Source organism: Miniopterus schreibersii (assembly GCF_964146895.1).
Source record: "Miniopterus schreibersii genome assembly, chromosome: 5".
In the NCBI taxonomy this organism is placed as follows: Eukaryota; Metazoa; Chordata; class Mammalia; order Chiroptera; family Miniopteridae; genus Miniopterus; species Miniopterus schreibersii.
In genome coordinates, this window is record NC_138106.1 from 23686277 (window position 1) to 23705240 (window position 18964).

The following is an 18964-nucleotide window of genomic DNA, read 5'->3' on the forward strand; positions in this document are numbered from 1 at the left end:
AAAACTTTGTGAAATATAACATATTTTCCAGATACACAATTTTGAAACACTATATAATTTTAATTTCAAAGTTATAAGATACATTTAAACATTTTGACATTTCTATTTTTCAAAATGTTTTTCTGTTCTTGTCACAAAATAAAGACTTTAAAGTGATAATACCTAAAAATTTCCATGAAGAGTAATTTTTCCTTTGTTTTTATTATTATATTATTTTTGTACATTGTGGTACATAAAAGTAGTCTATAGATTATCTATTATACTTTTCTTCTTATGTAGATTTGAAAAGTGTTAAGTTTTAGCTTATTTAACCAAAAATGGCAGATTATCTTTGTAACATCTGTTTCAGAAAATTACTTGCTTGTCATTGATATGCGAGCCCAGATTTGATAACTCACTTCATAAATATATATTTTCTAAATGACATTAATTGACTCAGGATGCCTGATATGAAGTAATATGCATTCATCTCCATACATCAAGTTTTCTTGGGGTTATAAATCCCAATATTGCCTATTATAACTAACACTGAAATTAAGATTCTTTTTGACTAAGGATTCAGAGACAGTGATGTCTAAGTAGGCTATACAACTATTTTAAAGTGAATAATTCCTGTATGCTTTACAATCCAGTAAAATAAAGACATGATTAATAGATGTAAATTAAAAGGCCACCTAAAATATTCTACTCTCATAAAAAGGGCTAAAGAGTAAGTTTATATTGGATAATTTCTTAAATATGCAAATATTCATGGATTCATATTCCATGTCATGCTATACTTAGACCAAATTGTATTTTAATTTAAAGAGTAGAAGGGCTATAAGAGAATCTGAATTTAGAAAAATTCATTCATTGATTCAACAAATATTGAGTGCATGCTATATCAGGCTTCTTTTACTCACAGAAGATTCAACAAAGGCAGATTAGACAGAAATTCCTGCCTCTTGCAGTTTTCTTTGAGGGAGATAGACAATAAACAAGATAAATAGGGAAAATATATTAGACAGTAATAGCTGTTAGAGATAATAAAATGGAGAGCAGGAATAACAGGAAATGGCCAATAAGTATCAGTAGGGAAGGGAAGGGAAGTGGGGAGGGGGTGTATAATAATGAATTTGATTGGGCACTTTCAACAGTTCTGGTGAGGTAACCTCTAAATCTTTGGAATTTCCCACCACAACTGATTATTTATGCTAACAAAGTGACTCAAGGTGGGTACTTGGTGGCTTTTGCTCATGACATGACTCAGCATGGAGCTGAGAATCTTAGTGAAGGAATGGCAATAGATAAAAGACCATCCATGTGATTAGAGGAGTGGAGACTTTGAGCCACATGATATAAGCCAGACCTCCTGGAAGGGGAGAGGGCTGAAGATTGAGTTCAACCATATAGCCAATAATTCAATCATTCATGTCTATATATTGAAACCCCAATAAAACTCTGAGCTTCAAGCTCAAGTGAGCTCCCTGGGATGGCAGTACTCCAAGGGCACATTACCATGATTGATGGCATGAAGGTAGTGCATCTTCAAATATATAGAAGCTTTGCTTTTGGAACACTGTCAGTACCAGATCCTGTTCTATATATCCCTTTCTTTGGTCCTGATGTATATCCTTTGTTGTGTTAAAAATGTAATTATAATTATAGCACTTTCCTGAGTTCTGTAAGTCATTCTAACACATTATCAAATCTTATGGAGTCCACAAGGACCCTGAATTTGTATCTAGCTAGTCTGAAGTGAGAGTGGCCTGGGGACCCTAAACTTGAAACTGGTGTGAGAAGTCTTGGGTTGACTTGGAGTGTGAAGGACTGAGCCCTTAACTTTTACTTAGGCTAACTCTGGGTAGGGGAAATCTGCACTATGTGATAAGAAAGGGACTTTTAAATGAAGACTTAAAGGAGTGGAGTGAGTCATGCAGTTTTTTTGGAGGAAGAGCATTTCAACAGAAGTAATAGAAAGCAAAGGCTATGTATGAGAGAGGTGAGTGCCTGGAGTTTTCCAAGGAAAGCATGTAGGAGAATGTGGCTAGAGTAGAGCCAACTAGGGTGGAAGTCATCTGATGTGAGGTTAAAGAGGTGACAGGAGGGCCACATTATTTAGTGACCTGCAGGTCCTTGTAAGCTTTTTACATAAGTGAGAGAAGAATTAATTGGAAGATTTGCACAAAGAAAGTGCAAGATCTCCGTTACATTTCCTAAAATAAGTCATCTGGCTGCAGTTCTGGGAACAGACTGCAAGAAATCCAAGGCCAGACGCAGAGAGACCAGCTAAGAGACTACTGGAATAATTTAGGTTAGAGATGATGGTTGCTTGAACTAGGGAGGTATTAGTAGAAATTGAGAGAAATGGTCAGATCTTGAAATATTTTGAAGGTACAGCCCTTGCAATTAACTGGCCAATAGATTAGATATGGAGAGAAAGAGAACAGTCAAGAGTGATGCTGAGGATTCTGGCCTGAAAAATTGGAAGGATGAATGGAATTGTCATGAATGAGATAAAAAATGCTGCAAGAAGAGCATGTTTGGAGGAAAATTTCAAGAATTCATCTCTTTATGTGTTAATTTGAGATTCAAATAGAGGCAGCAAGTAACCAACTAGAATTTAGTGAGGGTTAATCTTTATTTCACTGAGGGAATCTATGCATTCTAAATAGATTCACAAGCTCTTTAATGCAATGTTCCCCCAGGAGCAGTAAAATGTGATAAATTTACAAATTTTAATACAGAAATGACATTTAAAAATATATAAAATGCAATAAATTATTTCATAGGATATATAACACCTGTCCCCTTCCAGATTGTAGCTCCTTGTCCTATACTTTTTCTACCATATTTTCAAACAAGCCTTCTTGATGTCTCAATTAACATACCCCGTCTCTGTCCTCATATTAAAATTTATTTTGCCCTAGCTGGTTTGACTCAGTGGATAGAGTGTCGGCCATGCACTGAAGGGTCCTGGGTTCGATTCTGGCCAAGGACATGTGCCTCGGTTTCAGGCTTCATCCCCAGCCCCGGTCAAGGTACAGGAGGCAGCCAAGAGATGTATCTGTCTCACATCGCTGTTTATCTGTCTCACATCGATGTTTCTCTCTCTCTCTCCCCCTTCCACTCTCTCTGAAAAGCAATGGAAAAAATATCCTGGGGTGAGGATTAAAAATATATATATTTTTAACTGTGCTTTTTTTCTTCTATTAGAGATGCTGTGGTCTGAATGCTTAAGTCCTCCTGTATTTGAAGCTGAAACATTTGGGAGGTGTGTAAGTCCTGAGGGCAGAGCCCTTACACATTGGACGGGTGCTTCATAAAGGAGGCTCCAGAGGGATCCCTTACCCCTTCTACCATATGAGGACACAGTGAGAAGAAACCAGCTATGAATCAAGAAGGCTCTTACCAGAAGGTGATTAGGACATGCTGGTGTCCTAATCTTGGACTTTCAGCTTCTAGAACTGTGAGCAATGAATTTCTGTTGTTTATAAGCTACCTGGTCTGTGGTATGATAGCAGCTTGAATGGACTAAGACTGAGATTAAGCTCCATGGAAACCATGATTTGATTGCTTTGGTTACAACCTGGAACTGTGCCTGACTTATAGTATTTTAGGCAAGAAATATGACTAAAATAAGTAAGAAACATCACAACTGGTAGTTCAGGTAATCTTATTTTCCTTTACAGTAAATGTTCACATTTAAAAACTACCACCACATAGAAAATCATATTTCACAGATAATCATTTACCCAATTTCAAGAAAGTCAGTATTCTGAGTCAAATAATGTAAAATTTTGCTTCAAATAAGTTTTTACTATGACCATAAGACATGATGGGACAGTTTTAACATGTGCCTTACATGGAAACTCTTTTTTACCATGATAGTTTAAAATTGAAATGAAACTAATTGATAACATGGCATATAACACATGCCTAAAGGATTCACTTATAAAAGAGTGAGATGTGCAGATTTAGTACCCTTAGAAAACATTAGGACAAATAGAGCAAAAATGAGCAAAGAGAAAATAAAAAGGAGACATTGAGTTAGTTTCAGGATTAATAGTAATAGCAGCAAGTTAAAAATTTCACAAGTTATTTCTATTATTTTGTCACCTTTAAATAAAGAATAAACAAAGCAGTTTTCATATAGTAAAAATTACTCTTTAAGTATAAGATGATGAATGTGAATTCATAACATAATCTGTTTTAGAAAATATGGACACACACGTGAAAGTGACACCAATAAATAGCTAAAGATAAATAAGTTCCTATTTTTCCCAAGATCATATTCTCTGCTTCATTTGCATACAGAAAACTCCTTGGAGTAAATACAGACATCAAACAGTAGTTTCTGATTCCTTCCAGGGGAAATTTTTGTGACTGCAATACATTTATGTACTTGACCCAGTTCAGTTACTGATTTTGTTTAAGTGTCCTAAAATCTGTGCAATCTTTAAAACTGACCCAAAGAGAGCATTCTTAAATTAAATTATTAATAATAACATTTATTCTTAATTATATGACCAACCAAAATTAGTTTAATACCCATAGGATTCTATTAAAACAACTTAGTATTAATTTGTTAATGCTTTTCCAATATTTCAATCATACTGGCTCCATTTTAATCTACAAGGCTAATCCTAGGTTGATTGATTAGTTTTATAAAACTTCTTATACAGAACTTCATGTTTTTTTACAGGCTTCTACGGTGGATTTTTAAAGAGAAATAAGATAATTTAAGTAATTTTTCTTTGCATACATATCCACATACACACACAAGCATGCTCATTTCTGTTTATCTGAGTGTTGTATATTACATAGGTGTGTATATACATGTATGTGTGTATATGTGTATGTATTCTGCAACTTGAATATTAAAGATACCAAAAACAATTTAACAAATATCATTTACATAAAAATTTAATTTAGGTTATAACAAGCTATTGCAACTCACTATAAAGAGTGTCAAATTATATAATTAACAACTATATTTTGAGCATTCTGCATGCTCAGCATCTATCATAAGCCTAAAAAGGAAGTTCAAAAATGCTTGTTGAAATGAGAGCTAAGTGAATACCCTTCAGAACTTTGGATATATTTTGTATTAGCTCAGTATCAGTTATAAAATACTAATTTCCATAGTATTAGAAGAGAGAAATTCACTTTATTCTCATATGTTAAGATGGAAAAATGTCTTCAAAACATTACTCTTCTAAGATTAAAAACTTGAAAACTCACATTGATTCTTCAAGTGCCTAAAGATATAATACTATGTTTGACTTCAAAGCCCTATGTCAAATGAGGAATAATCATATGCATGAGTTTCTTCTAATCCTATTCACAGATTGAAACTCGGCCCTTTTCAAGGTTCACTTGTGTCCTCCATCTAGGCTCACTGCAGTTTGTTAGGAAGGTTTCTTGACTGTACTGTTTTCCCTCTGGATGTAATAAAGGCAAAAATATCAGTTACTAGAGCAATGTGGAGTGTATAATAATGTAATTGTGCATAGAGAATTCTTTATAAGTGGATTACTTTCAATTTAGGATATATTTAATGCAACTATCTAAATCTAGTTCATTTTTGTTACTTGCTTCCTCCCGTCTCCTGACATTTCCATTGCAAATTATAGAAATGAGGGAAGTAATTATTGAAGAACAATTCCCTAGATTCATTAGTTTGTTAAGTTTCCTCCTAACTTTAACAGGTTTGTTTTTCTAGACAGAAATCCGGGTACCTAAGGGGCAGGACTGTATTACTACACTGAGGAAGTTTGCAATAATTCAGAAATTCTCTAACAATGATTACTTGAATCTAAATATACTGTAGAAATAGAGCCCATGGTCAAGTTGGTAATGAAATTTTTATTATTTTATCATTCATGACTAATGGATTGCAATACATTCTCAGCTTCTTCACAGAGAAATAGGAATATAGATCTTTATGAAAGAGGAGGGGAAGGGGAGGGGAGGGGAGGGGAGGGGAGGGGAAGGGAGGGGAGGGGAGGGGAGGGGAGGGGAGGGGAGGGGAGGGGAGGGGAGGGGAGGGGAGGGGAGGGGAGGGGAGGCCAGAATCCCAAAGGAAATATATAAACCATATGATCCTATTATTAAATTTGCTCAAAAGGCAAAATACATCCATGGGCTAAAACTCCTAGGGAAGGAAAACAAAAAGAGTGGGATATTTCTTTTCACTCAACTCTAATAAAAAAAAGTAATTACATTTTAGTTTAAAAAATACCGTTAGAAAGATGAGATATACTTAGCTGTACATCATCTTTCAACTTTAAGAATAATTAGCAACAGCAGTAACTAGAGGCCTACAGAATATGGGATGAGATATCAGCACTAGCAATAAGCGAAGTCCAATTACAATACAGCTAGACATGTGCTATGGAAGTGGATGCCTGGTAAGTTAGGAAGAAATATCCAGTCTAAAGAATGACTTAAAAGAATAAAGCTAAATACAGCATATAGGTAAACATACTTAAGTTCTCCCTGGTGTCAGGAACTTTGTCTAATCATTTTTTAAAAAAATTTTATTGAACAAAGAGCCTGGCAGAGGTTATCAGTCAGTGCTGTTAAATTCAATCATACGTAAGGGGGAAATAAGGAGTAAAAAAATTACTAACACACAGACATGATTTTCCTTTTCACCCAAATCTAAATCTTCCAACACACTTTCACCTTTTCTGAGATATGTAGTTTTTTCTGTAAATTTATGTCCACTTTAAAACACATTTTCTATGTTTTATTAGAACATTTATATCTGAATTAGTATTTAAAAGAGGTTTTTGTACTTAACCCACTCTCCTAAATACTTCATTCACTAAAATAGTTAGACAGAAGCATGCAAACAAATCGATTCCCAGCGCACATATTTGGCACCTAGGTTGAATTGTACAACTTCAGGTGTTCATCAGTTGAAAGGGCAAAAGGTTGACAGACAAAAGATTTCAAAGATCTTTATAGTACTGTTGGTATGATGAATGAACAAAACTTTCATGGTCTGGAAGATTATTCTTTCTTATTTCCTCTTAATTTTGGGGGCAGAAGAGTTTGCTTGATTAGCTGGAGAGTTAAAGAGGAATACTAGGTAACGCTTAGCCTTCTCCAGCTCTCCAGAAAATGATGAACTGGACTGAATACTAGATTGATCCAGAGAGAAGCAGAAACCTTCCTTTCTTCCCTCCCCTCCCCTCCCCTCCCCTCCCCTCCCCTCCCCTCCCCTCCCCTCCCCTCCCTTCCTCCCTTCCTCCCTTCCTTCCTGTCTTCCTTCCCTTTCCTGTCTTCCTTCCTATATGTGTGTGTGTACAATTCCTTTTATATACTCTCTCCTTGCCTCCTTTCTTTCCTTCCATCTTTTCTTCTTTTACTAGCTTAGTAAGTGCATCCAGGTATCTTGCCTAATTTCTAAATGTGAAAATTATTATATTTGTACCAACTTTTGTTTTCTAGTGACAGCAGAATTACTACTGTTATTTTTATTGTACTTAATTTTGTTTCCTAGTGTTTGTAGAGCAACTATTATCATCGGGATGCAATCACATGAATCCCAGAAGGACTGTAGCCCAAAGGTCTGTAGAAAGTTCAAATGCACTTCTGCATAATGACACCAGAGCATTTATGTTAATAAGGGGGCAGAGAGCATTAGCTATGGACAGGGAAATAATCCCAAACTTGAAACAAATTAGTTTCTTTTTTTGAGTCCTCCAAATTCTGTCAGTTTTGTTCTTATTCATGTTGGTTTGCTCTAGTCTGTGCCATAAAATTTATGGCATCAAGCCCACAGTTTCAGGAATAAGCCTAGGAAATGCCAAGAAAAAGTCCTGAAAACTTGGTTTTGTAATAGCATACAAGAGTCTTAAAATAGCTTAATTTTAAGGGAACACTTGAACATTCTAAGGGACTTGGAAAATCAAATGCTCTAAGAGAATTTTACAAAAACCTTAAATTACTGCAACTTCTTTTTTCAATGGGTAGTTTGAGCTTATCAGATAACTCTTCTTGAATTCAAAGTTATTTCCTTTATATCACTATTCACTGGAGGTCCCTATAATTGACTAATCACCTTCGTTAGACTGGAAAACTCCATGAGAGCAGAGAACATGCCTGTTTTTACTAGCAGAGTCAGTGCTCAAAAAAAGCTGCTTGGTAAACGTTTTACCCATTGGGGGGCTTGCTGAAGAAAGGAGACTGTTACACTGATTGTATTTGAACACAGTGTAATTTCATTTATGAATATATAAATGTAAAGATCTCCAATGTGCAAAGAAAATATTTAGGCAATACGAAGAATATAGTATGAATTAAAATTTTTAAAATATCTATGGATATTTGATTTTATTTTTATATTTACAAGACACTGCTTCTAGGGAAAATAAGGTGAAAGAAAAAAATGAGCCATATTAAAGTGCATAGATAACAATGACACTATTTTTGGAGGAACTTGTTAGCACACAAATATTTTAAGTAAGTTTTATTTGCAATATAGAACAAAGTCCCAAATCATGTTTAGTAAATTTGCCAAAGTGAGCACTCAAGCTTATTGTGTTTTTATGGTTATCACAGAAAAAAAATCTTATTTCATTTTAATGATTAACTTTATATAGTTTAACTAATTGATGAGAACCTCTGACCCTAGTGATATTAAATCTATACTAACATTAGAGAGATAACAGTAAATATGTTTGCTACCTACCATGCAAAATACCACGTTGTTTTTCAATAATTCTTCTATTATATTATTTGACCAATAATTATTAAATTGAAAATTATCCCATATTTTTCATACTGAAAACTTTTATGATGTTCCATTTAAGTCTTAAATTACTCATTGAAGAATCATATTTTATTAGCATATAGTAGAAGAGGGTAAAGGGGGGATACATGGTGATGGAAGGAGGCTTGACTCGGGGTGGTGAACAGACAATACAATATATAGATGATGTGTTGTAGAATTGTACACCTGAAACTTATATAATTTAGTTAACCAACTTGACTCCAATAAATTCAATTTAAAGAAAATAAAAATAAAGATAACTTCTTCATGTGTGAGACAATGCAGTTATTCCAGGATCTGGAGAGGTATCAATCACATCTTAGCTAATGTTATGCTGAATTTTTTTGAATCCATAATAAAATATTGAACACAATTTTTTCCAGGAAGCTGTTTATTATTCAGTCATTGAATTTTATTGCCTAGTGTGTACCAGAAACTCCTCCATGGGTAATAGATATGGCAGTGAACAGAATTATGTCCCTGATCTCAGAGACCCATCAATTTAATCTGTGGAGATAGAACAAATAAACAGTGTAATAAATATTTAAAGTTCAGATGGTAATATTGTCTATGAAGAAAGACAAGAGGTATAACCAAATATCTGTAAAGAACACGTGATAATTCATAACTGGCTGTTGAGTCATAGAAAATTGCTATGAGAGGAACTGAAGAAGAGCAATGAAAGCAAACCTCACTTCCTGCACTGCGCCTTGGCTACAGCTTTCTGGCGCTTACCTAGAAAGAGAAATGTGAGAAGGAGGAACAGAGCGGACTTTGCAGTTCTCATAGATTCTAAATACAGCTCAGGCAATTTCTTCCAGACTCTACTTCAGTGACAATGATGCATGTAACTTCCGAATGACCTACTGATTGCAGCCAAGTCAGTCACAGAATTTTACTTCTTATGTCCAAGGCACGCCATAATAAAAACTACAAAGATAATTATTCACTCCTGGGAAGTATGATTTAATAACGTGTGAATTTAAAGGAAGTGTTCCCTGGAAGCTATTTTATGGACTGTATGCAAAAATATCTAAGGTAATGCTAAAGAATTGAAAGTACTGTTTCCATTAAATTTTATGCTGTTTTATGATTAGAACTACATAAGTAGTTATCTCGTTATGATCAGATATATTTTCAAAATGTTATATAAATATATAATTATGAAATTTGAAATATAATTATGGAATATGTGTAAAATTAATAAATACATTTTTAAAATTACAAATCTGAATATGTTCTCCACCTGAGAATGAAATAAAGTTTATTTTCTATATAGAGAACGGTAGTTTTATAAAGATAAGCAGTATTCCAAAAACATATTCATTTTATAGTTTAAAGATATTTTTCTGACACTACGAGCTCTAAAGCATAACTTCAGTTACCATCATTTAAAAATAATTTTAATATCAAGAAATGAGGTAGGAGAAATATTTATTAAAAATATGATTGGTTACATGACCTTGGGCATTTTGTCTAAAATCACCAATCTTCAGTTTATTTGTAAAATAGGGATATTAATGCATTTTACATAGAGTGACTATAAAGTATATATAAAATATCTATGCGGAAATTTTAGAGCCATGATGGATCTCACTGAAATATTTAATAAATGGAAGCTATGAATATGAGGAGGGCGACAGGGCAATAGTGAAGATTGTAATGAACAGTCCATCCCGGCTGCTGCTTGTAGGCTTTCCACAGCAGGATACATATCACTGGGTATGTTTTCCCGATAAAGCTGTGAGGTAGGTTTTATTATCTTCTTCTACTGGCCAAGCTCTTTCTAATCCAGAATGGCTTGTTGGAAGTTTAACAAGAAAAGACTTGCTTTTGTGGAGATGAAAGAAAAACCGAGATATCCACATGTAAGTGTGTGCTTAGATTTTCGGGTTTTAATGTGATTTATTTCAATACTTTTAGGATTAAGAAGTAGTTAAAATGAAATTGCATTTCATCTTTTAAAACTGTAATTTAAATAATCTTCATCCCAACTCTTTCTTAAAAGCACATTCCGTCAGACATGCATCTACCAGTAGCTTATATTATCTGTATAGTGATGAGAATATTATCCATGAGACGGCTTTTAATATGTATTTATTGTTATGTTGTGTCTCTTTACTATACCATTATCTTCTCTTCTATTGCTAACCTGCTCTTTTGTCTGTGTAGTTTGAAAACATATTTTAGGTGCATTTCTGCTTCCTACATTATACATCAGTGCTTCTCAACAGGAAGGAAAATAAAGACAAGGAAATGGTGTTGATAAGGAGACACATCTAATTAGGGGTCAGAGCAAGTTATTTGGGAAACTTTGTAAAATTACACATGCCTCCCTAGAGATTTTTGATAAAGATACCTGTCCTATGTCCTACCTTTAAAATTCCTGTCATTGTGACCGGAAGCAAGTAAGACCTTGTTATTCAAATATTTGCAATAAATAAAGACAAATCAAGCTGTCATTTAGATTCTGGTTTTACTAAGGCCTCACCTTAACTCATCCTCTCTCCTCTATCCTCTCTCTTGACAAACTTATCCATTCTCAGTTTTAATTATTCTTACCCATGGTGGATTCACATGTCTCCACATTTCTTTCATCAACAACAGCTTGCTGGGCTTTGGCTGTGAAATCCCAACCACTGTGTATACACCTCTATTTATCTGCCTTCCATCAACTCTACGGGACCACAACACCACACTTAACCTCCACAAAAGCACACACTTTCTGTGTTCTGATTTAATTAATGTCCTCAACCTGCTCCCAATATCACATTACACCCGAAGGGGCTGCAAAACACATGGTTTGGAATCAGGCTTTGCTACCAGACTCTACTACTAAAAATTGGTTGAGCTTGCACAAAGGTATTGAACTTCTCAGAGCCTGTTTATCCATATATTTTTAATAAGTGGTCTCAAGGAGACCAGGATAGCTGGAGTATAGCAAAAAGGGAGAGAATCTTAACAGATGTAGCAAAGAACATGACTTATAGGTCCTCTTAGACAATGATGTAAAATCTGGATTTTATTCTAGATAAAATATGAAGTCACTAGAGAGCTATTATCTAGGCAGTGATAAGATCTGACTTACATCTTGAAAAGATAACTCCAACCACAGTGAGGAGAATAAGCTATAGAGACACAGTGGTGGGATCATGGAGACTGGCTATTGCAGTAAATCAAAACGGATACATTGGTGACATAAAATAGGCTTGAATCTGAAAATAGTCCAATCTAAGTAAGTTTTAGATCTAAGGGTTGAGCTGAAAGAATTTGCTAATGTGGAATAGAGAAAGTAAGGATTTAAATATAGAAAAGTTTGGGGTTTTGAGCATCTTGCAAAGGTAGGAGACATTCAGATATATAAACAAAATCCATGAGCATATATAAGGAGTATAATATCATAGATATAGATGAGATTACCTAGAGAAAATTATAGGGAAATAACAGGAAAGAGATCTAAGAACTAAGATCTGGAGAGCTTTAGAGGTAAGATGAGAAGGATAATTCAATTATTTATTCACTTATCGAATAATTACTCATTGATTATTTATTATGTGCCGCCCAACAATATTCCAGGTATACAGTTCTAAATAAAATATATAAAACCCTCTGATGGTTTTTTTGGTGGGAGAGAGATGATGATTAACATTAATCAGCTAAATAGTATGTGCAAAGAGGGCAAAAATAAGCAGAAAAAGAAAAGGTTAAGTGTATAGAGTATTGATAATGTGCTAAGGTAATGAAGAGAGGATCCAATGAGAAGGTGACTTTTGAGTGACCTGAAGAAAATGAAAGATATATTCATGCAAATATCTGGAGAAGGAGGCAAAGAGACCAGAGAGGGAGACTCGGTGCAAAAGCTCTGAGTATACCTAATACGGAAGTGTGCTGGTAAGTTCAAGAAACAGCAAGGGAAGCTGTGTAGCTGGTGTGGAACTGAGATGAAGGCTAATGAAAAAATTCAGGTGGGAGACGATGGTGGTTTAAACCTAAATAGTAGCAGTACAAATGGTAAAGAGTGCTTAAATTCTGGATATTTTCTAACTCAATCTGTTTATTTGTTTGTCTTAAGCTATTGTACAGACATTATGTTCTTTACCTAGGAAATTCAGTATGTATCTCTCTCCACCTAAAAAGGACATATTTCTACTTAGCCAAAACAATACTGTCAAACCTAATAAATTTAACAATTATTTCTTAATATCACTTAATGCCCAGACTATATTTACAACTGTGTTAGATGAAAAGATATGTAACGGATATATTAATAACTTATAAGCAATGAGTACTCTTGAAGTGAGCTCTGGCTTGGTTATGTTTTTAAAGGTCAAGTTAACATTATTTACTGACAGACAGAATGTGGTAAATGATAAAAAGGGAGGCAGCATTGTTGATCCTTGAGGATTTTGGCATAAGCAACTGGAAGAATGAAGTGATTTTTAACTGAGATAGGGAAGCATGGGGGGAGAATATTAAAGAAAAATTACACATACTTAAAGTTTGTGATGCTTACTAAATATCTAAGTGAGTATGCGCATAAGATCCAGGAGTTCAGGGAGAGGTCTGGGCTGCAGATATAACTTTGGAAGCCATCAGTATGTAGATGGCCGTTAAAGGCATGAAACTGGATGGGATCACTTATGAAATGAATAATGTATGAAAAAGAGAACATGTCCAAAGACTGACTTTTGGAGCACTACAACATTCAGAGCTGAGAAAAAGAGGAGAAACACCAAAAAAGATTAAAATATCAGGTTCAAAAAGATTAGACATTACCTGGTGATTGCTGGGTTCCCAGAACCCAACAAAAGAAGATGCTTCAAGGAGGAGGAAATGCGTGGAGTTTAAACACAGGTTGAGTAAGGTGATTGAGAAACGACAGCAGGACTTGGGGAAGTGGAAGTCACAGTTGACAATTAGGAGGGCAGTCACCATGAGGTGAATGAGACAGTGGAACAGCTTAAATATTGAATGAGAGGAGAAAAGTAGGCAACTGGTAGAGACAGCTCATTTAGAGAGTTTTGCTGTCAAAGACAGTAGGAAAATGAGGAAGCAACTACATTGAACAATGTGAGGTCTTTTTTTTTCAAGATTAGAGATATTGTATATTAGTAAAATAATGGGAATGATAGAGAAGAAAAAATGATGATGAAGAAGAGACGAAAAAATTTAAAAGCTAAATTCTTGCATAGTCATGAGTGAATGGGCTCCACAGAATCCCATGCAGAGTAGAGATGGGAGACTGAATACATTTTACAGAAGGAGGAAGGTAGAGTACTTAGGCATGATTTTGATAGGTTGGTGGATATGGTGAGCTGATCGAGTCTGGGTGTATTTTTTTCAGTATAAATCAAAGTTTATACTGAAAATGAAAGCTTATACTGAAAATGTAAGTTTATGACTGGAGGAGGAATTTTTAAGCTTTGAGGAGAGACAAAATATAAATATTCTGTAGAAAAAATTGGGAAATGAATTAAGTAGGGACATTTAATACTAGGCAACATTAAAGATCTTCTTGAGTTTGAGGTCTTCAATTTATTAGCACTGTGTGTATGTGCGTGTGTATTTACAGGCATATTAAACTGTTTGATTGCAATTATACACTTAGACATAAATAGGGCTGTAATTCCTGCAGGTGGGAAAGATTGAATAAAAAGAGTTAAATCATTGGATGGATTATTGGTATGACTGAAATAATTTAAAATGATTGCATGATTTATGATAGAGAGAAGGAAAGTAAGCTAGATGCTAAAAATCTCCAGCGAATTAGTAGGATTCACTTGGATTTAAGATGACTGCAGAAAGATAGGGAAGTGGAATAGCATAGTCTGATATCATCTGATAGAATCTGCTTCAGTGAATTGACTTATTCTGAGAAGGGAGGAATAATGTTAAAAATGGTAATAAGAACTCAGGTAGACATATATGTATATACAACTCTGTGGTACACGCACGGTGAAATAAAAACAGTATTCCTTAAATGGACTGAAGGTGAAAAAGAGTCTTCAGAATCAACCCGACATCAGTTAAAGCCCAAGTGTGAAGGAAATGTCCAGAAGTTGAAACACTGCAGTGAAGTTTGTTAGACTGGGAATCCCAGAAGGAACAGTTGAAGGGTATGGAAGTTTGGAAAGGTGAAACTGATTCGTGTTTATTTCTGTATAGGTTATTAAAAGAACACAAATATATTTCCAAGCAAAATTTTAAGCACATGGTTATGTTTCTTAGTGGCCTAAGATGTTTTGTGACATATTTTGAATATCTTGATGCATGCACACTCATATGTATATAGGCAGATGGAGAGAAATGTATCTCTCTTCATATAATTTTGGAGATCTAAGATACAGCACAGATGGATGACAACAATGACCTAAATGGTTAAATATAAAGGGCATGTTTTTAGTGCTCTGTCAGTGTTTTACCTTTCTTTTTGACAAACTTACTTTTGCTGCCTTCAGAAACATCACAAACTTGTTTTCTTTTTTTTTTTTCCTTTCTAATTTTCTAGCCATTCCTTCTTACTCTGAATTTTAGGCACCTTTTTTTCTTTCTTCATCCCTAACACTGGGTGTTGATAGTTATCCTAGGACTGCGAGTCTTCTCATTCTACATAAAATATCTTAGTGATCATACCCAATCTGATTGATTAAATTACCATTTCTATCCAAGTACCTTCTCAACCTATCCCCATAGATGTCTCAGAGGCACTAACTCAATGTATGAGGGACTGAACTTGTCAGTTGTACCCTGTCCTCCACAACCGCCTAACTCAGTAAGAGGCTCTGGCTAGTCAAGTCAGAAAACTGGATAACATTCAATAATTTCCCTTTCTTCTCACGCACTCTCCATGTCTAATGAATCACTTAACACTGTGACTTATGTCCACTGAACCTCTCAAGCCCATTGTCAGCTTGGTCTTTTAATTCCCAACATAACCTTGCTAATCTAGGTCACTGCTATTGCTGCCCTGGACCATTGCAACAAACCTCCAAATCATTCTTCCAGTCACTTTTATTGCTCATCTCTAAGCCATCCTCTCCTCAGCAGACAGGATGATCTTGCTAAAATTCAAATTTGATAGCATTGTCTGCTGATTTAAACAAGAAAAGAAACAAAACAAAATGTTTCCACATGGAAATATAACCCCCAAATAGCAGAGTTACAAAATTTATGACCTGGTTTCTGCATACCTCTCCATATTCATGTCTCCCCACACCTGTCTTCTTACTTTCTCTTGCTCTCTCTGTCACATCTGGATCTTTGCAAACATTATCTCCTCTTACCAAAGGACTCCGATTCTTTGAGAAACATTTCCATAAGACTTTAGGACTGCATTGCTGTTCTTCTGTATTTTATTCCACAGAAGTTAGCCATGTTACACTCCTTATCCCTCTGAATGGTAAATTGCGTATTTCTTTCTCCCTTCCAGCATTAAGTGGTCTCCACCTTGATGATAGGTCTGTGCTTTATTCTACACGATATTTTTACTGACTCAGAACACTTAGCACAGTGCCTGATACATAATTGGTTTTCAATGAGTATTTGTTCAATGAATAAAATTATAAAATATTATGGAGGTGTGGAGTAAAATTTAAAATATTTGATTTCTGCCTGGCCGGGGGTGGCTCAGCAGTTGAGCATCGAACTAGGATCCAGGCGATCGGGGTTCGATTCCCGGTCAGGGCACATGCCCAGTTGCGGGCTCGATCAACGACTCTCTCATCATTGATGTTTCTATCTCTCTCCCTCTCCTTTCCTCTCTCTGAAATCAATAAAGATATATTTAAATATATAGATATATACTTGATTTCTATAATGATCATTTATGTTCATAATATTGGATAAACCAAAAAGGGGCTAGAACAAGATGCCCAAATAATGATACAATCTCATCTTTATCATAGAAATTATGTAGCTTATTTTAATCTGCCTGAATAATATTCAAAATGATGAAATATTGCTATGATTGTTCTAATGACCAAATTGGGTTCTTTCCATATATTGATTATGAAAAACCCAGTTGTTAAATTAGAGAGAAAATAGCTTGACTAGAACACTGTAACTTTAGAAACAACTATAAATAATGATGCTATGTTTTTGGCAGGATAAGTTAAATAGATATTATCAAACTTTTACTTTAAAACAACAATGATACATCATATTTTCCTTAATCATGATTTTTTCCCCTTTGGTTGATAAAATGGCAATGAAAACTCAAATAGTACATAACTTTCATTTTTTTCTTATTTTTGAGATAAATATTACAGAACAACAGCAACAAAAAGTTTTGTTAGGTTCCTCACTTTAGCTTATTCAATATTCCAGCATTTGATATATTTTTATAAGTTTAGAAAAAGAATTCTTCAGATTTAGATAAATTATAGTTGAATTATAATATTTATTTGTTTACCTTTCTGACATCATGTAATATTCTTTTTTGTTTCTTTTTTTGCTGCAATCTCTTGTAATAAAGACCATTTTAAAGTAAAGGAATATTTTCTAGGAGCTTGTTTGTTCAGTAAGTTTCCTTAGGAAATATAGTTGAAGTTTTCCCTATCTGAAAACAATCATATTCAATACACTTGAAAATATTTATAGTTGTTTTTTTAAAAAATTATCACTGCACAGTACGCTGAGATACTAATTTAAAAATGACTGAGATAAAATTGAGGAGAAATAAAGTATTTTTATTGATTTTTAGAGAGAGAAGAAGGGAGAGGGTGAGAGAAAAACATTAATTGGCTGCTTCCTGCACGCCCCCTACCTGGGGATCTAGCCCACAACCTGGGCATGTGCCCTGGCTGGGAATCGAACCGGTAATCTTTCTGTACACAGGACGATACTCAACCAACTGAGCCACACCGGCCAGGGCAGGAAAAATTTTATTATTAGAATTTTTAAAGTAAAAGGTATTTTACTCACTGTGGAATTTCTAAGGTTAAGATTCTGTTGAGGTAAATTTCATTAAGAAAAACTGACTACCTGATATAGTCCTGCCTGTTTTAAATAATGTTCAGTATTCTCGCACCAGCTATTGAAAAAGGAGTGATGGAATGTCAGATGCTGTTTATGAATTCATATATGCTGATGAAAAAATGACTTCAAGGAATTTTTTTGGACTTGCCAAGTACATACTTATTCTTTGTATACCAGTTACAAACATCATTAAAAACAATAAAAATTTGCATATTCCTTTTAGTAACTTTTATGTTTAATTTATAATACTCCAGGGATATTTTATGAACAAATGCTACATAATCCATTGTGATTAGATTCTCTTTAAGAAATATATTTTATTTTAATTAAATACCAATTTGGTCTTCTTTTATAAACCTAATAAATAAATATTTAATTTTAAAGGTTATGGTCATATTGTGGTCACTTTATTTTGCTATACCTTAAGAAGGCCGATTTTGAATAGCATTTAGATTCCTATGCTTATATTTCTAAAATGCCATTCATATAAATAAAACAGAGGCAGGTGCTATAAAAATGCTGAACATAACCTTATATTTAAGTTAAGAAAGTTAAGTGTAAGAAAAAAGAAAACTATCATCAACTATGGAGTGATAGACTTATGTACTTCTTTTGATTTTATATATTAATTTTCAACACTAGGAAAGCCAAAGACTATTTTTACCTTTTATATTTAAAAAGTTAATCTATATGTATTTTTTAAATTATTATAAAATTATTTCCTTTTATGGTAAATGAGTGTTCATAATATTATTTAGTATTTAGCTTGTGGAAGACAAAACCATTATAAACTTTTATTTTTCTATAGTGTAAAAATGTTTTGCCTTTATTTTCTGTGGACTATTTGGTGGTTTGAATGGGTAACATAAAGCCAATATGAGTGAAAATATTGAAGTCCACATACAAAAAAATAGCAAAGTCTAATTTTCATGTGGTTTTAATTTTTAAAATGTATAAAATATTCAACTTTTATATCAATATCACACTGTTGCCAAATTTGAATGTTTGTGGGTCTCTTTTGTGGCATAGTAAATACAACTCAAATACTGAAAAAACACTTTTAAAAAAATTTTATATAATAAAAATTTAGGATGAATGAGTAAATTTTGAAGATTTTTTTGACATTCATGATGCTTTAAAATATGTTACTTCCCATTACATATGTATCTGTATAATCTCAGGTGTGTAAATATTTAGATCCATTGCTCATATTTAGAATAAGTT

At 34.0% G+C, this 18964-nt stretch overlaps 1 protein-coding gene and 1 long non-coding RNA gene across 4 annotated transcripts in view; one reads left to right on the plus strand and one right to left on the minus strand.

Annotated features, from left to right (window-relative positions):
- The window catches only part of LOC308558067, a 206674-nt gene extending 200739 nt beyond the window's left edge, over positions 1-5935 (plus strand). For both annotated transcript variants that reach the window (XR_013998943.1, XR_013998944.1), the window contains one exon: positions 3196-5935. This is a non-coding gene — a long non-coding RNA (uncharacterized lncRNA). The remainder of the gene's footprint in view (positions 1-3195) is intronic.
- The window catches only part of BCHE (butyrylcholinesterase), a 54198-nt gene that overhangs the window by 15715 nt on the left and 19519 nt on the right, over positions 1-18964 (minus strand). The gene's annotated exons all lie outside the window — the stretch shown is intronic.